Source organism: Felis catus, chromosome C1 (genome assembly GCF_018350175.1).
Source record: "Felis catus isolate Fca126 chromosome C1, F.catus_Fca126_mat1.0, whole genome shotgun sequence".
Classification (NCBI taxonomy): domain Eukaryota; kingdom Metazoa; phylum Chordata; class Mammalia; order Carnivora; family Felidae; genus Felis; species Felis catus.
In genome coordinates this window covers 151,746,293-151,774,182 of record NC_058375.1, presented here as the reverse complement: position 1 = coordinate 151,774,182, position 27,890 = coordinate 151,746,293, and the positions used below count along the sequence as shown (strand labels likewise).

The following is a 27,890-nucleotide window of genomic DNA, read 5'->3' as shown; positions in this document are numbered from 1 at the left end:
CCTTACAACTGAAGCCTGTCTCAATTACTTAACTTTTTAATTATGTACAAGCAATATTTTAATAAAATATTCCACATTATAAATCAATACATTTTAATTAAGGTTTTGATTAAAATTTTGTGTGTTGCATGGCAAAGGCAAAGTTTTCATTTTTACTTAAGAGTAAGAAATGGCTTTAAAGAAAATAAGGTGTTGCTTCTTCCCAGCAAAGATAACAACTATTACTATTACTTCATAGCCAAAAGCAACAGCCACAGCAAAAATAGAAATAAATGAAAATAAAGTACTTAAAGGAAAAAGAAAAGGGAAGCATACATACTATATGTCATGAATTTTCAATATAAATTAGATGTCTAATTGCAGTCTTTAGAGAATATGAATGAAAATTATAGATGTAAGAAAAATCTACTACTAAGCAAAAATTTTGAGGCTATAAAATCCAATAGTCAATGGGAAGGATTTTTTTTAGATTATAAAACAATAAAAGTTATTTCAAATCTATATTAAGTATGAAGCTGTCGGACTACTCTGGTTTTCTATAAGAATCATTCCATTTCAACAACTAACACTTCTGCAGAGACTAACATACAGGGGGAAAAAATGCCCTCGTACTTAGTTATTTCAAGAAGGGTGAATCATGGAATGAGCCATTGTCTGGATAGTCATCTTTTAAAGAGTCTGATTATAACGCCTTTAATCTTCTGTAACGCTGCAATGTTTTTAAATCAACATATTTGTAGAAATAAAATTATTTTTATTTTGAACAAACAGCTCATGAGAGCACACTAGTTTTATCTGATTTTTCTTCAGTTTTGGTGTTTGTAAGTATGATCTAGAAATTAAAACTGTATGTTACAAAAACAGTCTACTTCTTTTTCAGACTTGACCAGCTTCCCTAGTTCAAAGGCAGAACACTTTTTAACCTTGAATGCTGCATCCTTTCATACACAAAGTTTAAACAGTCAGAGCTGGGGCATGACACATTCTTTTCTGTCCCTGTGTCTCCTTTCGAATTCTGGATGCTGGCCATCCAGCTACGTGCAGACTGCTAGCAATCCCCAGACTGGCTAACTGGGCTCTTACCTTTTCAGCCTCTGGCCTCTCCTATCCCTCAAGTCTTTTTGAGGCCAGAATGGTGTGCTACTTTTGCTCCAGTTCTGATATTGCGGTTTTAAATTAGCTGCTACCTGAGAGGTAAAAAGAGCTTGTCAACGCACGTATCTCTAAGACCAGAGTCTTACAGTCACAAGAAACTTTGAAATAGCACAGAGATGCTTCAAAAATGTAAACTTCTAATCACAGAGAAAAAGTTGGTTCCTGATTTATAAATTTCCTGGCAATGCAATATGGCATTTACTTTATTGCATTTGAGAACACGATGTTCTGGCTAGCTGCCACACAAAAAGTATTCTTATAGCTGGCATCCTCACTACTTTTTGGAGTTTACCCTCAAAGAGAATCAATTTCATCATGGACAAACATATAGGTGAAGTTGATATGTCAGAAAACAAATAGTTTAGAAACCTGTAACTAATGCCTACAGTGGGTGTCCATTTCTAAAGATGAGAACACTTCTGCCCTGTTTGGTTAACTGATAATTTTCTGTGATACAACTCTATATTGTAAATTGTCTTCCCATGATTCAGAACTACATCTGTTAAATATCAACTTGTGACAAATATACTTCAGGCACACATCCACACATCCAATGCCCAATGCCCAAATAGACACAACCATACCTCAGCCATAATATAGTCCGTGCAGACATATGGGACTGGGCTACCTTTCCTTATCAATAGAGGTGTCAGCATCATTTCTTTGGTCCAGCTTGTTTTCCTGTTGCATTCTGTGTTCATACATAAAGCTTTCATTTTAAACTGGTTGCAATAAAGACTATTATGACAGTGGCCAAAAAGAACCAATTGGGTAACTCAGAAATAATATTATAAAATGGTGATGGGTTTCTGGCTACATAGTGTGACGTCACAGGAATGGTAAACTAACAGAGACATTAGCTTTTGTTTTTTTATGTCCTTGCTTTTAAATATTCTAAAATAAAATAGATTTGCCAATAATAATATTGGTACCAGGATTAATAGCAAATATTGAGAGAATTTTATGCAGTTTCTGGTATAAGAAACTTTATTGTTAAATTTACTGCTACTGACTACAGCTGGCTCTCACATTGATTTTTCTCTAATTGATTGGGATTTTTTTCATCTGGACCTCTTTAAACATGACCTTGTAATTAAGTTCTTTAGAAATTATCTTTTACTTTGGAGTCTGGTTCCTTAAATTCTCTGGTTAAGTTTCCTCATCTGTTAATTGAGGAGCGTAAATTTGATGACTTCTAAAATGCTGTGGTTCTATGACTTCTAAACCATTTGATGTCAAAAGACCTTCACACGTTTGCCACTTGTAAACCACCCATTTATTCTTTTAAACAAGTAAAACACTTTTAAGAAAAGACTCTATTTTGTATCATAACTTCATACACTTTATTCAGATTCCCTTGCATCTTCCTTTAGTGGGTCAAAGAAGAAACAAAAAGTTCTGAGTTGGCTGTGAATTCCCCAAAAATGCACATTAATGTGACTTTTTATCCTCATTTGTAAATTTCTGCCATAACACTATTCACTTCTTTCACTTATTTATTTTAGGTTGTTTACAGACTAAAATTTGTCTAAAATGGGGTGCCTTGGTGGCTCGGTCAGTTAAGTGCCTGACTCTTGATTTTGACTCAAGTCATGACCTCATGGTTCGTGAGTTCGGACCCCGTGTGGAGATCTGCACTGACGGTGTGGAGCCTGCTGGGGATTCTCTCTCTTGCCCTCTCTCTCACTCATGCTCTTTCTCTCAAAACTAAATAAACAAACTTTAAAAAATAATAAAATAAAATAAAATAAAATAAAATAAAATAAAATAAAATAAAATAAAACAAAATAAATAAGTAAAATAAAGTAAAATAAAATAAAATAAAATTTGTCTGTAATAACTCACCATACCTCATATCATCTATAAAATGGTTCCTTTAATAGAGCTTTTTTTTAAATATGAAATTTATTGTCAAATTGGTTTCCATACAACACCCAGTGCTCATCCCAGCAGGTGCCCTCCTCAATGCCCATCACCCACTTTCCCTTCCCTCCCACCCCCCATCAACCCTCAGTTTATTCTCAGTTTTTAAGAATCTGTTATGATTTGCCTCCCTTCCTTTCTAATTTTTCCCCCCTTCTCCTCCCCCATGGTCTTCTGTTAAGTTTCTCAGGATCCACATAAGAGTGAAAACATATGGTATCTTTCCCTTTTTCAAGGCAAATTTTATTTTTGAAAAATCACCAATTTGTGTATGACATAGTAAAAGTGGGGCACATAAAATTTTATTCAAATTTGAATAGTATGTTTTTATTTATTTGTAATCATATCTTGCACATTGCGCATTGTGATCAGTTTATGCTCTAAATAATACAGTTGATATGGCTTTCTTTAAGATTTTTGGTTTTGGACTCAAAACATACATTAATACTGTAGCCCACCATATGTGTATTACCCAGTGCTTTATGATGCAGTGTGTAATTGCACCTTAAGAGGGAAAGTAGGATTCTTGATTGTCGGGTTTCACTACAGTTCTAGAGGAGGTGGACAAAGGTATAAGGAAGGAGAGAGTTAAAGTCCTTTCAAAAATGCCGCAAAAGAGTCAGGTGACTCAGGTTAAGAACACTGCCATATTGATAGAGAGATAGAAAAACCAACTGGAAAGGGGAAAACCCAGCTCAAACACTTGGGGGATAAAACAACCCCTGCTGGACTCCTGTGGGGTGGAGAGCCCCTGGGTGGCAGGCACATTAAGAGCCTCCCTGTGGCTACTGCCCCAGCACAAGCCTCACTTGGTTGTGGGCGTGCCAGAGGATGAATAACTTAATTTTGATCTTCTTTATATTTATTTCCAAAATTATTCATAGTACATGAAGAGGGGAAAACATTTATTTTAAAAGGCACTTTGATAAACTTCTCCAAATGATATCTACATCAATGTAAGTAAATAACCTCAAGTTATGATAATTTAAAAAAATCATTGTGTATATCACTTTCTTTTTTTAAGTTTATTTATTTATTTTGAGAAAGGGATAGAGAGCGTGAGTGGAGACGGGCAGAGAGAGAGGGAGACACAGAATCCCATGCAGGCTCTGCGCTGTCAGCACAGAGCTCGATGCTGAGCTCAAACTCATGAACTGTTAGATCATGACCTGAGGGGAAACCAAGAGTCAGATGCTCCACCAACTGAGCCACCCGGGCACCCCTGTCATTTCCTATCAGTAAAAATCAAGTATGTCAATTCGCCCCAGAAACAGTTCCCATAGTTAAAACAATAAGCCATTTTTAAGGATGTTTTAAGTGTCTTGCCAGGGACTTAATATGTCTTTTGTGATTTTAAATAACTTAGTAAAAATGATGAATATCAAAAATGACACTTGCTTACGTAACAAATTGTTAATTAGAAGAGATTTTGGAAACTCCAATTTTATTTATTGACTACTATTCAATATTTGCTTAATGCTTAAGTTTAGAAATGTGTCTATTGTTTCCACTAGTACTCACTCTACACACCCATTAGTTTCTAGATATCTTTTGGGTAGGTAGCTGACTTATATCTTATCATATTAAGAAAAAGAAAGGAAATGGAAAGTTCTTGAATATGGTCTCTTTGCAGAAGAAGGTGCTAATTAAAGCTCTACATGTTACTTTTTCTGCACATACATATGTCTTATCAAAGTAATTTAGCATTTAAAATTCTTTTCACAAGATGATGTAGAGTTTGAAGGTTGAACTCTAGCTCCCATATACAAATGCACTTCCCATAATATATAAAGATTGCTCATGGGGGCACCTGGGTGGCTCAGTCGGTTGAGCGTCCGACTTCGGCTCAGGTCACGATCTCTCGGTCGGTGAGTTCGAGCCCTGCATCGGGCTCTGTGCTGACAGCTCAGAGCCTGAAGCCTGTTTCAGATTCTGTGTCTCCCTCTCTCTGACCCTCCCCCATTCATGCTCTGTCTCTCTCTGTCTCAAGAATAAATAAATGTTAAAAAAAAAAAGATTGCTCGTGATTTAGGAGACCTTTTCAGCATATTTCTGTGTGCAATGCTATCTTCTATTTTTAAGGATATTAGAAAAAAAATACCATTGTCTTTAGATTAGGTGGACTATTCAAAGAAAGTAGTTATATTAAAATAATTATATACCCTCACACAGACATGCCTCCCCACTCTAGTTTGGGAGCTTAAAATTAAAACAACAGATTAATCTACAAAACTTTTCACTATAAAACTAAGGGCCTGATTAGGTGTCCCTATACCTTACTAAGGGTAAGGGCTATACCTCAGTCTTATTCATCTTTAAATATTTTGTTCAGTGCCTGACACATAGAAACCTCTAATAGCTTATTTGTTGAATGAATTAATTAACTACTTTAACTTGACTTAATTGCCTATACTTGTTTGCTCTCATTCAATATTATTGCAATTATTTGAAGAACACTCTATTCATTCTCTGAGTATGTTTGAATACACATCTAGGTTAACAACAGAAGTTTAAATATTAATCATTCCTTCCTCATCTTAGAGCAAGGGAAGAAAAGGGTCACAGTGCAAAGGTGTGCTGCATGTTAATCTTTGCCCGTGTCATGATTCACCAATTCATATTTCATGAGCACCTGCCGCGTATGAAGTTGTGTGCTAGGTAACGAGAAACAAATATTTAAAAATATTTCGGAGCACCTTGGTATCTCATTCGGTTGAGTGTCTGACTTTGGCTCAGGTCGTGATCTCATGGTTCATGGGTTCGAGCCCCACGTCAGGCTCTGTGCTTCCAGCTTAGAGCCTGGAGCCTGCTTCAGATTGTGTCTCCCTCTCTCTCTGCCCCTCCCCTACTCGTGTTCTGTCTCTCTCACTCTTAAACATAAATAAACATTAAAAAAGGCTTTTTTTAATATTGCAGATGATTTTTGCCTCCAGGAATTTTAGACACATGATTCCTATCTTGGATTACAATAGGTGATTTTATTGCTTCTAATTAATTAATCTTCTTCCTGTAAGAGAATTAAGCATCCTTGCCAAGTTGATGTTGAGCTTACCCATAAATAGGTCTTGGGCCAATGAAATGTGAGTGTAAGTGAAATGTATCACATTTGAAAAAATGTTTTAAGAGCCATTATACAGCTCAGTCTTTGTGTTTTCTCCTGCCATAAAAACAATGTGAGCCTGGGTTCTGTAATAAAGAAGGATTTAGCAATAGAGCCACAGATAACCCGCAGCTAAGTCCATGTTTAACAGAAGCAAGAGATAAGCCATTTTTGGAGTAGACTACTGAGATTTGGGAAGTTGCTTTTTCCATAGTGCAGTCTTCCAAATGTGACTAGTATATGGATAAGTTCAACAGGTTTCCCAGGCTATTATAATATCAGAAAGGTATTCTCAGCAAGTGTGTTTGTTTGGTTGGTTGGTTGGTTTTGTTTGCTTTTAAAAATTGTAGCAATTTTTTACCAATAAAACTAGATCTGACTCCATACTTGCTCTGTTGCACCATATTGTCTTTTTAATATAATGTTAATAATAATTGCCATAACAGGAGTATGAGTTAACATCCACCAGACCTTCTCTCTGACTTTATCACACTTTCCCTCTTAATCTTTCCAACAGTTATACAAGGTAGACACTGTTATTATTGTGTCCATTTTATTTCTTTTCCAGATTAAAAAGGTCATGTAGCTTGCCCAAAATTACATGACTATCTTTGTTCATTTTTGTTTTCTCATGTACTTTTAAAAAAAGAAAAACCCAAAAAAAGTACTTTGATTCAAAGTGTAGGGTCCTGAAAAAAAATTTTTAAAGGGTGGGGGCACCTGGGTGGCTCAGGTGGTTAAGCATCTGACTTCAGCTCAGGTCATGATATCACAGTTTGTGGGTTCAATCCCCGCGTTGGGCTCTGTGCTGACGGTTCAGAGCCTGCTTCAGGTTCTATGTCTCCCTTTCTCTCTGCCCTCTCCCACTCGTGCTCTGTCTCTCAAAAAGGAATAGATTAGGTGGAAGTGTAAGGTCCTGGAACAGAAAACCTGTGCTTCAATCCCCATTATTAGCTTATGTGACTTTAAGGACATCACTTAACTTACTTGTCCCTCAGGTTCCTGATCCAAAAAAAATTTAATGCAGACTTAAAACAGGAAATATATATATGAAAAGCCTTTATAAATTGCAAGGTACAATGATATATATTACTATATTTATACAGAAAGAATGATCTTCTGTCTTTTAAAAATTAAATTTGCAGATTAACAACAATTATCTTTAAATATATGTGATGGTTTTATGGTTTCTTTCTGTGGAGTTACCCTTTACTGCCAACCTTTATTCCCACTCTACACATCTCCATTTCCCAGTCACCCACAATTAAAAGAAAAACAAATAGGCAACTTATACAGAAAAATAGACTATCAACTGTAAAGTGACATATACAGCATCATTTATAATAATCATTACCAGTATAATCACTATCAGGCTCATCCAGGAATTTAACCATTTCTTGTCAGTGACATTTTTTTGACATCAAATATAAAGCAAATATATTTTGCAAAGACTAGTTTGCTTTTCAGTCAACTGCAGCAGGTTGCTTGTTCCAAAGATAACTGAACCAGCATTTTGTCATTCTCCCATTTTTTACCACTGTTGCATCAAGAGGGGGAGTCTGTTTCTCTACTCTGTTGAGTATAGGTGGGCCCTGTGGCAATTTGCTCAATACAATATGAAAAGCATGATGCTGTACTGGTTCTGGGCTTAGCATTAGTTGTCCTGACCGTCTCCACTTTCTGCCTCTTGTAAAGCTCACAACACCACTCATTCTTGGGATGTTTCCTCTAGAAACCAAGGTACCTTTTTATGAGAAACCGAAGCCACTTGGGGAAGGCATATGTAAGCATTCTAGTTTACAGCTCTGCTTAAACTTCCAACTATTAGCCACCTTCATCTGCCTTCCACGTAAAATGTGCCATCTTGGATATCCAGTCCTGTCCTGTCTAGTCCAATCTGGCCTTCAGATGACTGCAGCCACAACCAAAATCTAACCCCAGTTACATGAAGGAAACTAAGCTTAAATAACCCAGCTCAGAACTTAAACTAAAGAACCATGCAAAATAATGCTACATTGCATTTTTAACTACCAATTTTGGGGGTGGTTTGTAATAGATAACCAGAACACCAACTGTTTCTTTCTGTGAATGCATTAATACAATTTGACTAAAACCAAGGTGATTTTTAAACAAAATCCCTTAGTGGTTGCATCATATTGATGTTATGTACTTTTAAAATTTTATGGACTAATTTTACTTTACTTTATTGTTATTTTTTTAAGTAAGTTTGCACTACACCTAATATGGGGCTTGAACTCATGACCCTGAGATCAAGAGCCACGTGCTCTACTGACTAAGCCAGCCAGGTGCCTCTAGACTAATTTTAAAATGAAGATACTATTTCACATGTTTTGCAGCTTAGTGTGAAATTAATTTTTAGGAAAACATGGAATTTGCATGCAAACACTAAAAAAAAATCATTGACTTTTTGTTCAATTATTTTTGTAGAAATTTTGAAATCTAATATCAATTCATTTTCAAAAGTAATGGATTTTAAAAACTCAGTAAGATAGGTTTTCAAGTATCAGTTTTCTTACATTTTCAATAATATATCGTGTCAGATAAATTGCAGCCAGATGTTCATAACTGATTTCCTCCTTTATAGAGTGTTTTTTTTCCAAATGAAAAATACCTTCCTACTTTTTCATAATTACAAAGGTAATACTTGCAATTCATTATGAGAATTCCAGCATAGACTATGGACAAAGTAGAGGTAAGAGTCCTCTGAAAATTCACATCTCAAAATAGTATTAGATTACCAAATGTCTTTGCCAACTTATTTCATCTTTCTGTGATTTGGTTTCTTCTTCTATAAATTCAAGATAATAATATGTCATGGACTTCCTCTGGAAGTATATAAAATGATACATACAAAACATTTAGAACAGAGCCTGACATATAATAAGCATTCAATGTTATTTTTAATTAGTAACACTTTGATGTATAAGTGTATTTCCTTCCAGATTCTATTCTAAGCATGCATAATTACATGTACACATTTTAGCAAAATTTATGGACTCATAAATGCTCAGTTTTCAAGCTGATTTTTTAATTCTTCACATGGTGTGAATACAGTTTTATACCAATACACAGAAATATTCCCAGTTCCTTTTTACAATCACTTTTTATTCTAATTTATCCACAACATAGGTGAAATTTTCCCAGGGTTATATTTGAATGTTTTTGTTGTTGTTGTTGTTGTTGTTGTTTTATTAACAATTTGAACCAGCATATAAAACACTGCAATGAACATCTTTATTTTTTAAGTTCTCTTATACATAGGATCCTATAGATAAAGAAACTGGAAAAATAATTGCCCTAAAATACATGGAAATTTTTACTCAAATGGATTAGACCATTTTATGATTACATTGCAAGTGCTTTATTAACTCCAAATACTTACAGACACCATGAGGCTGCTAATCTACACACAGGAAATAAATACTGATGAAACCAATATATGCAGACGACAAGAACTAGAGAAACCTAAAACCTAAAATTTCTGCAATATTATCAGGGTTAGATCTCCTAAATAATCAGGTTTAGTTCAAAATGCTGGGTTCCTACATTAAGTGTAGTATGTCACAAAGAGAACACTTACTTTATTATGCCATGTGAAATTCATTTTTGATAACTTTTAAGTGTTTTAATCATTTTTGAGAGAGCACAAGCAAGGGAGGGGCAGAGAGAGGGGGAAAGAAGGTCTGAAGCAGGCTCTGCACTGACAGCAGTGAGCCCAGATGTGGGGCTTGAACTCAAGAACCCCAAGATCATGACCTGAGCTGAACTCAGGTGCCCAACCGACTGAGCCACCCAAGTGCCCCTATGCTATGTAAAATTCTAATCAAAGACTAAGTAAATTCCAAATATACACAAGTATCTATAGAAAGAATTTGAGCAAAGTGTATGAAATCATAGATCCTGTGAAACTGAGGTACACTGGCATGCTGACATTGAATTGACCTAATGGATAAAATAAAATGTCAAAGAGAGCAGCACTTGTTTAATCAGTGTTGTCTGCAAGTAAGTTCCACACAGGGGGACCACCCACCTGCCTTGTCTTTTCTGTTCCTTTAAGCAGAATTTTCTAACACTAGCAATGGCAGAGCCAAGGCGGTTTGAGTTGAGGGGGGAAAAGAAGAGAAGAATTTGAGTCCAAAAGTTTTATTAGTTCCTCTCTTCAATCTGCCACCGTATAAACATAAAATCCATGTAAAAATATCAAACTTGCTAAGACAAGACAGCTCCAAAGTAAGTTTCCTGGACTTCACCTTCCAACCAAATGGTCACTTCTTGCCAACCCATTTTGGATTTCTGACATTCAAAACTGTAAAATAATAAATTTCTGTTGTCTTAACCTACTCAATTGTGGTGGTGTTCTATAGCAGCAACAGGAAACTAATATGCTACCAATGAAGTACATTGTTAAAAAGAATGGCATGGTTTGGGGCGCTTGGGTGGCTCAGTCGGTTGAGCGTCGCACTTTGGCTCAGGTCATGATCTCGTGGTGTGTGAGTTCGAGTCCCGCGTCAGGCTCTGTGCTGACAGCTCAGAGCCTAGAGCCTGCTTCGGATTCTGTGTCTCCCTCCCTCTGCCCCTCCCCCCATTCATGCTCTGTCTCTCTGTCAAAAATAAATAAACACTAAGAATGACATAGCTCATCTCTTCATAGTAATGTAGCTTTGATAAGAAGAATATGACTAGCTAGAAACAGTCATTATATATTCATAGTGTTATGTTCTGATTAGAGCACAGATGTGATTATATTTCTACCTGTCTTTGCAATCCTCAACCTCACATGTTTCCCTCAGTTTTCTTGCACAAGCTTTTATCCAGTTGTATCCTTCTAAAACCATGCAAAGGGTACAGGGTAAACTACACTTTCCTTTCATGGTTTTTTGTAATAATGATTTTATGTTATTACTATAGCTGTGCCAAGGATAAAGTGACTTGTTTCTTGAAGCTAAGATCCCTAAAGTCAGTAATAACCCAGTATTCCCTAAACATCATAAAGAAGTATATCCTAAGGGTGTGTAGGCAAATGTAACCACCACAGATGCTTCAGGTCTGACCCCAGTTGGAATCATAGCCTTGTAGTTTCTGGTGGGACCTACTCTGGGAAGTTTATTTATTCATTAAATTTGAACAAAGCCTGTGTGCACAAAGGAGTTATGTTTTAATAAACATAAACAAATGAAATGGCATAACTTCATCTTATACTCAAACCGAAAATTTAACCTATATACAAATAATACAATAGGATCCCACAAAATAGACCATCAATGTAAATGGTATAATAAAGTGCAGAATTCTTTCAAAAGTGCAGAAGAGATCCCAGATAAAATGGTAATAGAGTCCTTTGGAATTGTCCAATACATTGCCTTTGACCCTTTAAATTTCTGCAAGGAAGAAAGTGACAGTTTTTAAATTGTGTTTTCTAGATGAAGTCAACATGATTTTTTCTCATTCCTGGGTCCAGGGAACCATGAGGATGAGATGTCTAACATGGAAAATTCATCAAGGTCTCCATTTTAGATCTTTTGTCACTGTCTTGTTAGGGATATTTATGTTTAAAAGTTTAATTAATGTTTGTCATAAATTTCCACTGGTTAAAGTGCTCCTAACAACTCCTAGAAGAATCATTAAAAGTAAAATTCACATTCTGTATCAAGAATTTAGTAATTAAAAACTCAATGTTATAAAGTTAGTAGTGAATAAAAACAATACACAAGAGAACTAGGATTACAAATCTTTCCTGTTGAGACTTACAGGTGATGTTTCTTGCTTTATATATTGACATTAGAAATGTTTTCAATGCTAGAAAGATCTTCAAATATTAAAAAGACCACAGCGGTTCAGACTACTGCATGAATAATGAGCAAATGAATTAAAGCATACTGGGGATACTATACAAAATGATAGAACAACCCAGTTTTATCACCTCAGACATGTAGGGATGTACTTAGCCTTAATTCTTTTTAAATTTATAATAATTAGATTTATTAAACACTTCCTGAAGTCTTTTGTAATTTCACTCTGTGCACTTCTTGAAGTAACAAATTTCTTAAATATACTTTTCAATTATGAAAAAAGCTGTGCTTTAAGTTTCAACTTTTAGAATTCGTCTTTGTCTTTGTAACATTCGGAGGAGCTACCTTGTGCTCATCATCAGGGTCTTTCCCTACCACACAGCAAATTAAGCCAGTGGAAAAGTAAGACAAAATATATGATTTCTGGAGTAAAACTTCACCTTTACGACTCCAAAAAAAGGCCAGGGTAGAGTTTATGTCTTCTATTTGGGGGAGGTTTGAACTTCCTCATACTAAGCCCCAATACTGAGGCCCAGTAGCTTTGTCCACTCAGCTAGAAACATCCAAAGGAGAAAATGTGCTTTCTTTGGTCAGGCTTTTTCTTAAGAGATAAAAAGAGCAGCTGAGTCAAGCCTGCCTAATATATCGTATCAATTTTACCAACCAGACAAATTTCTCTACTTTCCCAAAGGTGACCAAAAGGGTGGAGAGAAGTCAGGAGTGTTATACTAGTTTAATTTCCAGGACATGAAAGAAATACCCTGAAAGGGAAAGAAACATCCTCTCCCACTAATTGGACTTTCAGATTGTCACCAACACTCCTTCTATAAAGTCCCTTATTATTTTTTAAATTAACTTTGAGAATACGTCTTCGGTCTTTAACTCTCCAGATCAAGAGTATAATTGTAAAATGTACTTCTAAAGAAAGTTTTGCTTGCGGCTCGTTTTAGTTTCTCATTTGGGGACCTGGTCTGTCACTTAACCATTTCCTGATGTTTAAGAAGGGTGACTCTTAACGTTATCCGAGGAAAGGATTAACTGTGTATTTCCCCCCCACACACCATATCTTTTGATTCTAGTTCCCAACACCCTCTTCCTGAGGATGCCTTGAAATGTGGTTAGTCTTCTCTCAACAGCAGTAGCATGTTGAGCCCATATCTACAGGGAGCAATGAAAATGTTCTCTGTAGCTCTTTAATGAACCTTAATTGCTGGTTGAGACCCATCCATTATCTTGCAAATACCATCTAGATTAATTCCTCCTGAAATGCCTTGCCTGAGGCCCAGACCGAAACTTTTGCCATTTCACATAGCACGCGTAACTCAATGTCCATTCAGTGTTTTCCCCACAGATCAAGCTTTTACTATATGCAAAACCTTCCTATAATTTTACCGTTCAGTCACCTGAACTATTGTAAAACTGTCAGATAAGACAAATTCCAGAAGCAGTTTTGGTTGTGTATTAGTTTCCTATAGCTGCATGATAAAATACCACAAATTAGCAGCTTTAAACGATTTATTAGCTAGGTCAGAAGTCCGGGCACAGTGTGACTGGTTTCTTTCTCAGGATCTCACAAGGCTGAAATCATGCTATCATTCCAGGGCTGTGGTTCTCATCGGGGTTGAGTTTCTCTTCAAGTGCAAAGGTTGATGGCAGAATCCATTTCCTACTAGCTGTCAATTCAGCGGCCCATTCAGCTGTTAGAGGCCTCCCCCTCAGCAGTTCAAACAGAAGTGTTTGCTTCCTTCCAGGCCAGCAGTCAAGGAAGATTCTCTCTCTTGTGAGGAGCCAGAGAGAAATCTCTGCTTTTAGAGGTTCCAAGTGATTATGTTAGGATCACCTGGGTAATCTCTCTTTTTTTCTTTTCTTTTTCCCTTTTCTTTAAATTTTTTTAAATGTTTATTTTTGAGAGAGAGAGAGAGAGAGGGAGACACAGAGTGTGAGTGGGGGAGGGGCAGAGAGCGAGGGAGACACAGAATCTGAAGCAGGCTCCAGGCTCTGGACTGTCAGCACAGAATCCGACATGGGGGGCTCGAATCCAGGAACCCGGGAGATCATACCTGAGCTGAAGTTGGCCGCTTAATCGATTGAGCCACCCAGGCGCAGATTTCCCTCTCTTAAGATCAACCGTACCATGAGACATTAACTACTTGTGACGGTCAGATTCATACTATTCATTGTCACTAAAATTATTCAGGGTATGCACACGAGAGGCAGGAAATCCTGGGAGCCATCTTAGAATTCTGCCCAGCAAACACTGTTAATGATTCCTAGGCATAGAAATGCCTGATTGTTCCTATCCTTTTCTTTTTTTCTTATTTTTGAATCAGTTCTTTGTCTTTGCAAAACTGTCTAAAGAAGACTTTCATTCAGTATTTTAAAACCTAAAATCCCTGATAAATCTCTGTTACATTTTTTTTTTAAATAATCCAAATGAATTTACTGAAATAAACAGGATACTTAGAACCAGACAGACCTGGGCAGGAGTCTGGATTCTACTTTTTCATGGCAATTCACCCGTAGCCAGTTAGTGATGTAGTTGTGGAGCCTGTTTCCTTCTGTAAAAAGGAGACAATAATTCTTACCCCTGGAACACTGTCAGTATTTAATGGCTGTGTTAGATTCCCTACCACAGTGCTGGGTCCAGAGTGGCTAGCTAACAATTGCCTTCTATTCCATTGCTTTATTTCTCTTTTCATTTTGGTTCTGCTTGGTATTTATTTAAGCTAAAAAATATACAACAGATGAAACAGACCAGATTTTGCCTTACAGAAAAATGTTACCTTTCCACCTGCATGTTATTCTCAATAGGGCATTAGTATCCTACAATTTATAACCATTGCCAACAGCTTGCCTGGCAGAGAAGCACTGCTTTAATCTGTTGATCCCGCTTAAATGCTTATCATGGGAATCACATTGACCAGCACATTGGTCATTAAAGTAATAAATTACATACTTTGGCCATCAGCACCATACCTTGAGTACTTTAAATATTGATGTTGTAGGGGACTTATTTATATTATTTTTGTACAATACATTTAATGCACTCAACTTATATGTGGTTCTAGAACTCTTCTGTGTCTTGTAAAAGGATCTTTAGCTGAGTTTCCTTTTCTACACTGAATGTACCTTCAATGATCACATTTGTTCCCCAGTTTATCTCCTGGGTTTTTTTTCTCACCTTCTAATAACTTATTTAACTTAATTAGTCACTTTGAAATTCTTTGCAAGTGCCTCTCAAATTATTTTTGGCTTAATTTTTTTGCGTTTCACCTTCAAATTTTACTAGATTCCTTAATTCTCTTTCACAATTTCTTCATTTTGGAAAAACTGTCTTGGTTGTTTGTTTCTTTTCTTCATTCAAGTGTATAGGTTTGCCACTTAGTCATGCATGGCTCGTGGTCAAGTTATTTTGTTGAAATTACATTATGGTGCATTTAAATGAACTGAAAGTGTCCCCTGGGATATTAATGAGCACTTTATTAAAAAAAAGTGTTTTAAATCCTCTGTCAGTTTTTTCTGTTTGTTTGTTTTCCATCATTAAGTACTCTCCTGATGATTATTTTTAGTTCCTCTCACTTACATTAAAATGTTGAATTTGATTATGCTGTTACCGCTTACTAATTTGCCATTTTCTGACCACTACTCAGAACTTAGTCTATTATATTTCATCTCCGTTGAAGTTTTAAAGGAATTTCATCTTGGAAAGTCATATATCTTATCCAGATACCTGACACTCACATTTTGTCCTAATTAAGATTTCTGACGGGGCACCTGGGTGGCTCAGTCGGTTAAGCATCCGACTTCTGCTCAGGTTGTGATCTCACGGTCCATGGGTTCGAGCCCCACGTCAGGCTCTGGGCTGACAGCTCAGAGCCTGGAGCCTGCTCGGATTCTGTGTCTCCCTCTCTCTCTGACCCTTCCCCATTCATGCTCTGTCTCTCTCTGTCTCAAAAATAAATAAACATTAAAAAAATTAAAAAAAAAGATTTCTGACAATCGATATGGGGACAAATGTAGTGCCTTATTATTATTATTATTATTATTATTATTATTATTATTATCATCATCATCTAACCTAATTGTTTAGGTTCTTTTGGTCTCACATATCTGATTCTCATTATCTCCATATTTGCTACATCTTTATTCTTTAAGGATGAAATGTCTGCCTTCACTTACTTTCCTTGTCTGGTAATATTTTTACCCTGTATGAATCAGTATCCAAATATTTTTGGAACACTCAAATTGGGTAATGTGAGGAGAGTTAATGAAAGAGCCATTTACAAAATGAGGGTAGAGTATATGAGGAGCAACATGAAACAGTGCAGGGTCTCAGGCTTAGTAACCACGGAAAGTCATTAGAAGGGGCAAGCAGAGGGAATGGTAATTATTGGAACCCTGAGACAGACCTCTATGCTGAGGGCTGACAGGAACTATGAAGTTTCATGAAGAATGCATCCCAGACTGCAACCTAGTTGCAGCCCTTATTAGAGCTAGAATCTGAGGAAAAAACACTCCACCTCTCTCTTCCTTCCCTCCAATCTCTTGCTGGAAATCCCAACTGGCTACAACCCAACTGGAAGCCAGGAGATGAGGCAATCCTTTTAGCATCTTCTTTCTCTGAACAGGAGAAGGATAAAGAATGAGCCTGGAAGGGAAAACTGAATGAATTGAGCAGAAATATTAACACTACTGACACTCCAATGTCAATGCCTTCCCTAAAGGGGGCATGGCTTAGGTACAGGATATGCCATTTTTCAATTATTTTCCCTCCAGCCTGGCTCTAAATTACCATTCACTGTTTGTGTATTTTGCCAAGCATTCCACACCTTGGTTTCTGAAAATAGTTTGGAAATACTTATGCACTCTCCATTAAGATGCAACTTGATATCACCTCCCTGGGAGGTTTTCCATAAAATCCACATGTAGACATTTTGAAATGCCAATTGCTTCTCAGGTGCAGTTCTTAGAAGGAGCAGCATTTTTTAATATATAAAATAAATCGGGGAGCGCAGGTGGCTCAGCCAGTTGAGCATCTGACTTAAGCTCAGGTCATGATCTCACAGTTGTGAGTTCAAGCCCAGCAAAGGGCTCTGTGCTAACGCTCAGAGCCTGGAGCCTGCTTCCAATTCTGTGTCTCCCTCTCTCTCTGTTCCTCCCCTGCTCACACTCTGTCTCTCTCTTTCATAAAAATAAATAAAGATTAAAATTTTTTAAAAAATAGTTAAAACATAAAATAAATCAATTCATCTTCTTCTTGACTTCTCGTGAATTGAAATTTTTGTCCAGATTCTTTCTACTGTGTTTTTTCTAGTGATGTTAGTAGATGACCAAATGTTGTCTCCTCTCTTGTTCTTGTTAGCATTAATGGTATATAATATTGCCTGCTTTCTTTGTCCCTAGAAATTTACTGTGACAGTAAGAGAAAAGAATCTACTAAATTAATTTTTCATCTTAAAAGTTTTAATCTTTTTTCTTCAAATGCAATCATGATAAATCAGCATTACTGGTGGTTTTATAATGTCTACTGAAATATCACCAGTGTGTTCAATTTAATATTTTTTTTCAGTTCTTCTTTATCATTTGAAGGGTGGTAAATTTCCATTGTCATCGCAAAATGTTTCTCCCATTGGTTCACCATAGTGACTGAAATTTCCTTCTTTAGAAAATCTTCTCTGATGTAGGACTTTATCTCCAGAAAGTTGCTATCAAGTGGACTTAGATTAAGAGAAGTAACGTGTTAATGTATAGTTACTAATCAGCTTCAAAGTCATCAGGCAAAAAGGAGTCATTGGTATTTAGAAATACATTGCTGTTTGGAGACTCTAAAGGCTTAACTTTCAGCTGATGGAATTAACCCAGCTTTTATGTCCAACATACTCCTAGTCGTGGGTAAAACCAAATGAACATCAGGCTTATCTGCCTAAAATTTTCAGACACCAGAGCTGAGATTTATTCTATTATCTGAAAATTAAGCCCATGTATCACTGTCAACAAGTGCCTTTGATAAATACGTGGACTGGTATATTTTCCTAAGAGATAAGACCCAGGAGAAGTTTAGAACTCGAAGCAAGGTCTGAGGAGGGAAATGTATACTTAGAGGCCAATAAAACCTGAAACATGGGATGTGTACTGGCAGTTAGATGCTCACAAGGGAGATGGGGACACTCCAAGCACATTGTGTTCTGTCTCCTCAACTTAAAAAAAAAAAAAGTTTGGCTCTGTCTTTCAGACAATGACTTGATGGCTATAGAATTCCAAATTATTTTTGATAATTCTTTTATGGTAATAAGAGCTAACATTTTTTCTTCAGTGTATAAGGCAATGTTTTAAGCTTTTTGCAGATAATTACTAAGGCTCACTTCATCTTCACAAATAACACCATGAAGTGGGTAGCATCATCCTTATTTTTCAGATGAGGAACCAGTCTCAAAGCATTTGAATAACTTATTCCAAAATCAAAAAATGGAAAGTGGCAGATCGGCAAATTAACCTCTGCCCATCTGATGCAAAAGCTTTCTGCTCATGCACTACCCTACGGAGCCTCTCACGGGCACAGGAAATATATCCTGCCCCCCCAGATAAATGTATGCTGCTGTGTGCACAAATCAGATTATTCCTCATCCACATTTTTCTCTCAGCCTCAATGTACAGACGGCCCCCAACAATTGCTACTCTGCTATCTTGAAAACCGCAGACTAGGTCATGAATCCTGATATGGGTAAGCACAAAAACAACAATAAATGTACTCATCATTTTTTGAAATCAAGCCTCCCTCTCTTGCTGTGCAACTGTACTTGGAAGTGTATAGTCAGGGCAGAATGAGCCATTGCCAAGCAATCCTTGCCATCAGGCGTCTGCTGCAGGCCCACGCTTCTGGCAGCCTTAGGGAGCAAGGAACATCTGTAGTAGTCACATGCCCCAAAGTCTGGTGTCAAAGCCTGGGAGAGGGTGTTCCCCCCCAATACCGCCAATGGGAACAAAAAACCGTGTTGTCACTAGTTACCAGGACATCCTTTCTGCTCCATCTGCTATTCTGTAAAAATAATCTAGGCATTTAAAAAATAAAAATAAAAACCCCAAGTTGTAATAGTCGAATAAGATCGAAATTTTTGTGAGGAGAGAGGAGGGCTAAGTTACCTGGAGAAATGACTTTGATTTCACCTTTCTCTGCTTCTATGGCTTTTGTCCCAGACAGGCCTACAGAGTCTTTTAACCCCATCGAGGCCTGTACTCAATGTTGAGGACTCTCAGAAGAGCCTGGACCACTTTCCATGATTTCTTTGGTGTTTTAACATGTGCCTTTTTTCCGTGTTGGATGAAGCAGAGGGTGTCTCTCAGAATCCTGAAGATGTGTGCTGGAATCAAACCCCGGAAGCATATAGGGCTGTGTGTGACTGAGGTCATTTGTGTCACCTATAAAGAAGTAGAAAAAAAAAAAAAAACTCTGATTATGTTGTGTGAAGACAGTGGCATGTGATAGACCGTCTAGATTGTTATCCTGACTCTCCAGCCGACTGGCTGTGTGACTTGGGGGAGGTCACTTGTTCTTTCCATGATTCAAGGTCTTCTTCTATGAAATGGGGATATTTAGTGTAGGTACTTCATTAAGGTTCTCACGAGGATTAAGTAAGATATAGCACGCACAGGACTCAACATAATAATTGGCACATAGCAGTTGTTTAATAAAAGTTACCTGTTTCTTGTTATTAAAATCAGAAATGCTAGGCATGAGGTAATTACACTGGTTGCCCTGGAGGGGGCCACACACTGCTCACTTTGCCAGAGATTCACCATGTTTCTTCATTGCTAACACTTTTCCTTTCACTCCCAATTTCTACCCATCACGATCACTTAAGGCCCAGCTGAAAAGATGCATTTTTTCCACCAAAGACTGGTCTTTTTTTCTCAGGTATAGCACATGCTCATGAGGGGATTCTTTTTTGGATGAAAGGTCCCTTTTTTATTTGTCTTTGTAACTCCTACAATTTCTGGTGCAGTGCCTTGCACATAGTAGGTCCCTCACACAGTCTTTGAAAACTTTAGTAATTTAAAATACATTTTTACTCATTCTAAGATATGAAGCAAACTCGCATCATTTATAAGTTTTCTACTTGCTCCAAAGTCACAAACTTAACGTGAGAAAAAAATGTAGAATTCTCCTCCACAATCACAGGAACACCACAAATAGAGCATAGACACATATGGACACATACAGCCTTAGTTAGCAGTGGCTAACATCAACACAGTGGTGCTGGCCTCAGGATTCTAATTGTGTTTGACCTTGACAGTGGTGTGTACCATATTCTGGTGATGTGCAGATTTGCTCATACTCTGAGTCAGTGCAGTTGGTTAAGTGTTAATGCAATTTTACTGAACAAACGGCAGTTTAGTGGAGTGGGCTTGCTGTAGCTACATTTGCAGCTTGGTAACATGAATATGTCTTATGAAAAAAAACTTGAACCAAATAACCAAATATTTACTTGAGTGTAAAAACCACAAAGTATTAAAAATTGTCACAAATGTGCCCCCAAAATTCCTGGTTGCAAACACAGACTTGGCTTGCCTGGACACTGAGTACAGCACTGCAAATCAGCCTCAGCTTGTTCTAACACTTATTAGTTCCAATACACTAATTCAATCCAAACAGCTCTAAAATTAAACAGGAACCAAGGCTGGGAAGTGGGGAATCATAATAGTACATCTTAAGAGACAATCTGGTTTACTAGCCAGGCAAGGTGTCAGAGTTTTTCTTTCTAATTTCAATCCCCAAAATAATTTGTTAGTGGTTCATCAAGTATAGAGAAACAGTTGAACTTGTTTTCTTTCAATAATCAAGTATATAAGTATGAAAAAAGTATGAAAAGAGCCTAACACCTGAGCATAAATGTTAACAGAAAATATGTCAATGGGAAGAAGTGAAAGTAAACAAGTAATTGTAAGATACATATGCCCGTATTTTGCACATGAAAAGGCATGATTCCTAAGGAAACACAGTGAAAATATTTCATTTCAGATATCAGAATTATCTCATGCAATTTCTGGTGCAGAATAGTAAGGAATTATTGAATTAGGGCTTTTATGTGCTAAAACCTAATCTCTGTTAAGTAGTAGGACCTAGGATGTGAAACACTCTCATATCTTGTTCAGCGATGGTCTTTCAACTTACAGCTAGCTTATGGGGAAATCATTGCCACAAGATATGTGATCAAATATGATAATGCTATTTCACTTGGGCTTCTGAGAGCTCAGATCAGGACCAATACCAAGCAGAATATATTGAGTAGGCAACACTAGCCTTTGCAATTATCTTTCCTTTCCTGCCTCAGTCCTGTGTTTTCTGCAGTTTCTTCCTCTCTTATAAGCATCTAGGCAACTTACGGTATATACATTTCTCCCTCTTAGAAGGGTGTCTTTGAAACAGAAGGAGTATGGCACAATTCAGCGCGTTTCAATGACATTGCAGATTTCTCTAAAATAATATTTCAGAGTCAAATTTGGGATGTGCTACATTAAACAAAGTAAATATACTTGTTTTTGCAGAACTTCTCAAAACTTGAATGCAATGATGTTCACTGAGCATCTTCTAGAGAAGGACACTTTCCCAGACTGGATTAATTACAGAAAGCACTTTCCAATTACACCTATTAACATTTCTCTGTTTGGGACACATGATGTAGGAGAAAGAGTAAAAGCTGGAGAGTTCAGAGTTCAAACCTGGTTCTACTGCCTACTTGAGAAACCTAAGATAAAGTTGACTCATGAGAATCTTGTGGCACGTAGAAAACATTCAGAAAATAGTAGCCATGATTTAATTATGTGGCTGTTAACAGCAGTAATAAAGATAATAGAGAGAGACTGAGGGAGCAGAGTAGAGCACCGTTATTCCTAGAAAGCCCAGAGCTGATAAAAAGGAGAAGAGGTAGAAAGGTCATGAAGGAGTATAGGACTGAATAGATTACATGAAATGTGGGGCTGGAGCAGTCCCAGCAAGTACAGGGCGCCTTCCTGCCTGTCAGGTGGCAGCAGAAAGGAACTCTGCCTAAGCTGAGAATACTGCAGAAATGTGCAAGACTAGGGGAAAGGAGGAGGGAAGAGTTTTAGCTCTCAGGCCATTACTCACAAAAGATAAAGATTTCTTAGAACATATCTGATTTCAAAATCATGGCATTCGGGGTCTTTGTCTAATGAAGGAATTGCAACCCACATATTCCTCCCCAGTCATGGAAAGGGCAAGGAGTGCCCTGAGATCAAGGAAAAAGAGAACTGTGCATGGCTTACTTTTCGTCTACATAATAGGAATATAATGGTGCCATTATCATTTGTGAAGATGCAAGTGATATTAATGCATATAAAGGCATTAGAGTGGTGGCTGGCATCCAATAAATGTTAGCTGTTATTATTACCCTTCTTTCTAAAATGTGCTTTCAAATACTAATTATGGTACTCCTAGAGCAAACCCAGAATTAAAGATTGTTTCACACATTTCCACTATGTACCAGATTCCACTGACTGTGGGGCTTGCCCAAAGAGGCTGAGCTCTGCTATCATAAAAGCTACCAAGTCTATGGTTTTCTTTCTGAAGGCAATAAGACAGTCTACAGGGACAGAAGAACTATTGGAAATAAACCAAGGGCCTTGTCACTGCAAAGTGAAGGAGACATATTTTAAGACACTAGATAACAAAAGAGTCTTTCCTGTACTAAGCCCCTACCCCATTCCAGCTGCCATTTGATGTGCTTTCTCATCTGAAGACAAGGGGATTAGGCTAATGAGTTCTTCACTGAAGCTCCATAAAGAGTTGAATGAATCAATTTTTTCATCAAACCTTTGAGGGAAGTTTAACCACCATTTCAAGTTGAAATTTATTTTCAAATTTATCCCCCCCCCCCCCGTAAAGGCAACAACTCTCATTTCTTGCTCAATTTCTATACACCAGGCTCAATGCTATTTACAAGTATTATCTAATTTCACCTTCCCAACAACACTAGAAGGTAAGGCTCTTTCTCTTCTTTTCCTCACTTTACAGATGAGGAATCTGAGTCTCAGGGAGATTAAGTAACCTATCCAAGGCCACTCAGTGAATAAAAGCAGAGCTAGGTCTGTCCAGTTCCAGGGCTACACAGAGCTACATATCCAAGAAATTTACTCCTCACTGGCACTGCCTCGCCATTTTCGGAATACTTGAAATTGTTTTACATAAGAAGCCATTAAAAGTAAATTATTCATGCTGTGGACATCTCACACAGTGGTAATACCAATACCTAGAATATGAATGTGATGAGCAGCTTTGTGTAAATTAGGTTCTTCATTTTTCAAATGAAAAGGCATCTATATAATCTCTCCTGGAAATTCTGAAATGGTATTTTTAGCACCATGTTACTCTCTCAACTTCATCAACTGTCTAAATATGTTCATCATTGTTATGCTTTAATTATATCTGTGATTGTTATGCTAAATCTATACATGTTGGTGATTATTATTTTGAGGTTCCTTTGTTGGACCTAATGTATTGTTAGGTATCGTTAGGTACACTGCTAAATATCTGCCAACTCAGTTTTTTTGTTAATAACTCCTCCGTAAAATGTTTTTTGTAGTTCACATGAAGGTCTCCAATTTGTTTTCACTAACTTCCTTTAGATTTAACCATGGAACTGGTAACATAAGAGAAATGGGCAAGTATTGGAATATCTGCCTCCCATAAGCAATCCAGTTTGACCCAGTCCACAAGGTCAAATAGACTGTAGGCTATTCCATTATTCTGGTTAATAAGTAGTTTTTCTAAATACGCCTTTTGTCTCTTCAAATAAATAACTCCTATTTCTTTTGGACTTATCTCTCTTCCCTAAGACATCACTAGTATCTAAAACAGTGCATGCCCTAAGTGTGTACTAAAATACTACTGTTACTGGCTCCTGGGTGGCTCAGTTGGTTAAGGGTCAAACTCCTGATTCCAGCTCAGGTCATAATCTCACAGTTGGTAAGTTTGAGCCCTGCGTAGGGCTCTGCACAGTGTGGAGCATGCTCGGGATTCTCTCTCTTTCCCTCTCTCTCTCTCCGTTCCTCCCCCCACTTGTGCTCTCCCTGTCTCAAAATAAATAAATAAACTTTAAAAGAAAATACTAGTTTTGAAGATGGTCTCATGATTAAACCCATTCATTGTACCCTCAACCTCAAAAGACTGAATTCCAAGTACATAGAAGACATTCACGATGTGACCTCCTATCCCTCAAGCCTCATCCATCACTTCCCAGTTCACACTATATGTTCTAGTATACTCTTAATCTGTCAAGAGCAAGTTGGTAACAAAGTTTTATGTACCATGTCTTTACAGCAGGTAGAGACTATCAGTTCCCTTTTTCAATCCATTCAATGGCTTTCTTTTCTCAAAGACATTACAGTGTCCACAAGTTCCTCTGACACTCTCCCTGCTCCTTTGTTGGGTTACCTCTCTGCCCTGGATCTGTTATCACTTTCCCCTCAGCTTAATCTGTTTTGACCACATGGATTGTCTGCCCTGGCATGCTTCAGCTTGGGGGCCTATCCTGGTCAGCTCAGGCTGTAGTAACAAACTACTACAGACTGGGTGCCTTAAATTACAGAAATGTATTTTCTCATAGTTCTGGAGGCTCAAAGTCCAAGATCAAGGTGCTGACAGGGTTAGCCTCTAGTGAAAAATCCCTGCTTGGTTTACAGATGGCTATCTTCTCACTGAGTCCTCACATGGATTTTCCTCTGTGTACACAGACTCTTGGTATCTCTTTCTCTTCTTATAAGGACATTACATTTGTTGGATTTCGGCCCCACCTTTATGATCTCATTTAACCTTAATTACCTTCTTGAAGGTCTTATCTCCAAATACAGTCACACTGGGGTTAGGGCTCCAGTGTATGAATTTGGGACAATACAGTTTAGCCCCATACCAGGCAGGGCCTTAGATATGTTGTTATCTATTTTCCCAGATATGCTCATGATTCACTTCTCATCTCCTTCAGGTCTTTATTTAGAAGTAACCCATTCAGGGAGGCCTTTCCCACTCTACTAAAAGTTACGAACTTTACCCTATTCCTAGTGCTCACTATCCCCTTTTTTATTTTCTCCATGGTGGTCTATACTATTACCATTTAATCTATTATGCATTTCCTTATTTATTTTTCTCTCCATTATTTTTGTCTCCAACTCCATTATGAATGACACGATGGCAGGATTTGGTTCAGTGTTGTTACCTGCTGAACCTCCAGCACCTAGAACAATGCCCAGCACACGGTTGTTTCTGAATAATTAGTTGTTAAAGTGAGATTGGTTTCAATTGTGCATATGTCTCTTCTCCATGAAACTTCCTTCTTCTCCAACTTTACTCCTACTCAGCCTTAAAGACTCAGGCCCTACATTTTTTGGCCTCTTACAAAAGTAACACATCGGGCATATTCAGTTTCTACAACTACCATATCCTTTTAAAAGATTACACTCTCATTATCTACCATTTGTGAGTATCTACTGTGCACGAGGCACCGTACTCCAAATGCATCCTCTCATTTAGTGCTCATTCTTTAAAAGAGAACTATGAGTCTGAATTTACAGAGAAAAAGCCAAGACAGAGAGAAGCTAAATAGCTCATCAAGTTTAGAATCTTTTCTAACTCAGGTCTTTTTCTAACTCTGAAATCCAACTTCTTTTTTTTAAGTTTTTTGCTTGTTTATTTTGAGAGAGAGAGAGAAAGAGAGAGAGTGCATGGGGGTGGGAGAGGAGCAGACAAGGAAGAGAGAGAAAATTCCAAGCAGGCTCCACGCTGTCAGCACGGCACTGGGCTTCTCTTTATGGGGCTCCTCCAACAGGGCTCGAACTCACAACCATGAGATCATGACCTGAGCTGAAAACAAGAGCCAGACTCCTAACTAACTCTGAGGGTGCCACTGAGGCACCCCTGAAATTCATCTTCTTAAGACTGTAAGCTATTACCTACTTACAGTCACAAATGCTGCTCTGGCCTGGCTCAAGAGCCATCTCTTGTGGACAGCTTTTCATGAACTTCTCACTGTCAGGAAGAAGTAAAAATAAGTCAGCAAATATTTATTGAGTTCCCATTATGTCTTGAGGCTTGTGTGCATAGATTGCTAATACCCTGTCTTTGGGGAGCTTGTAGTCTGGTTACAAATATGCTCTAAATGGAATATTTTCACTTCTCAATTATTCTGCAGACCTTGGGATGAATTCTGGAACCGGATTGTGAGTACGAATTAAGTCTTTGTGTGTTTACTTTTCCTATCAGGAGTGGAATAACATCGGTTAAAAAATAATCAAAGGCTAAACAATGTTACATAAACTCTCCAATCATAGCAATTTTTTCTTCTAGTTCTGTTTCAGGACTCCATCATGGTTTTTTGTTCTCTAAGCCACAACTTTTCCAGCAGTGATGTTGATATCAGCAGGCAGTTACTTATATGGTGTGAATTTAATTTTTTTTTAATCTTTATTTATTTTTGAAAGAGAGAGAGAGACAGAATGTGAGCAGGGGAGGGGCAGAGAGAGAGGGAGACACAGAATCTGAAGCAGGCTCCAGTCTCCGAACTGTCAGCACAGAGCCCAACACAGGGCTTGAAGTCCCAAACTGTGAGATCATGACCTGAGCCGAAGTCGGACGCTCAACCCACTGAGCCACTCAGGCGCCCCAGTATATGATGTGAATTTAGAAATATCTGGAAGGCATTATCAATATAGCCAAAGTATTTCTGTTACACAGAGGCTACATTAGAGTCCATCTTGAGTTAATTGTTGTTTTTCACCACTCCCCTTTAAAAAAAATTCTCCTAAGATTAGTTATTAACAGTCTTATTAGAAATTAATATATTTCATGGTGCTCCTCGATAAGAGGAAGTTCATAATACTTCCCTTTGGAGGCCTGGAGAGAGCAGAGGAAGATGTTGAGAAGTGCTGAAAGAAAGAAAGATAGGGAAACATTAGATTCAAGTACAAATTTTACTACTTTCCTATTTTCATCTCCCCTTCATTCCACCTTAAGTCATTTGTGACTGGGTAACTCTCTCCTTCTAGGAGGTGCAACAGCCCCTTTGCTTTTCTAAAAGGCTTTTCAACTCAAGATGAGCAATGCTGCCTCTTTGATGAGGCTTTCGTATCTTGAGGCTGCTGTCTTTTGTTTTTCTTCCAGAGCAGGTCTCTAATGGTATTTTTGAAATCTTCAAAGGGTTCCCTGGGCTACTAGAAAGTAGGAAATTAAAAACTTTCAGCCATTCACTAAACCAATCAGCTCAGAGAAGAATAATCTCCACTTGGTGCCCTTAAAAACAAATAGTGTAGCTTGTGGTTACAGGAATGGCAAAAGGTTGGAGGAAATTACACAGAGAGCCTGGAGAGTTAAGTGGCCCCTCTGGAGATCCTCTAATAAGAGGCAAAAATAATTGCTCACCTTGTTGAATTTTGCTGCATGCCAGGTACTATTCTAAGAGTTTTACATGTGTATGAGTTTTACTGAACAGTGTGAAGCTTGGACTGTGAACAAAATGCAGCTTTTGTTTTATATCATCCCATTAAGCTTTATTCACTGGAGTAATTGACCCCTGTCTTTGGATGGTGACTTGGCTCTAAAATTACAACTCCCAACTGCCTTCAGGTCAGAATGCAAGGGGAAGCCAGCTTCAACCTTTCACTGTTACCCTCTCCTCACACTCTGGTTGCTATTTGCTCCCCTCCAAGTAGAAGATGAAAGGGCAGAAAGATTACAGAGCAGGACAGTTCCTGTTTGGCTGCTGTATTTGCCTTCTCTGGATCTGGCCGAAGGGCAGAGCTAACACTGTCTTTCCGGGGTACGCTCTCCAGAACCCTTGCTGGGACCCTGTCTTCATTCAGGTTCCTTCCACCGCTGGTGCTAACCCTCTACCCTGGGG

The 27,890-nt window shown here is 37.8% G+C and overlaps 1 protein-coding gene and 1 long non-coding RNA gene across 10 annotated transcripts in view; one reads left to right on the top strand and one right to left on the bottom strand.

The window, feature by feature from the left end:
* KCNH7 (potassium voltage-gated channel subfamily H member 7) overlaps positions 1-27,890 on the top strand; it is a 646,875-nt gene that overhangs the window by 450,797 nt on the left and 168,188 nt on the right. The gene's annotated exons all lie outside the window — the stretch shown is intronic.
* Positions 17,434-27,890, bottom strand: part of LOC109502712 — a 57,532-nt gene continuing 47,075 nt past the window's right edge. For all 4 annotated transcript variants that reach the window (XR_006583257.1, XR_006583259.1, XR_002744818.2 and 1 more), the window contains 3 exons: positions 25,956-26,023; positions 19,129-19,404; positions 17,434-17,705 (listed from right to left, as the gene is read on the bottom strand). This is a non-coding gene — a long non-coding RNA (uncharacterized LOC109502712). The remainder of the gene's footprint in view (positions 17,706-19,128; positions 19,405-25,955; positions 26,024-27,890) is intronic.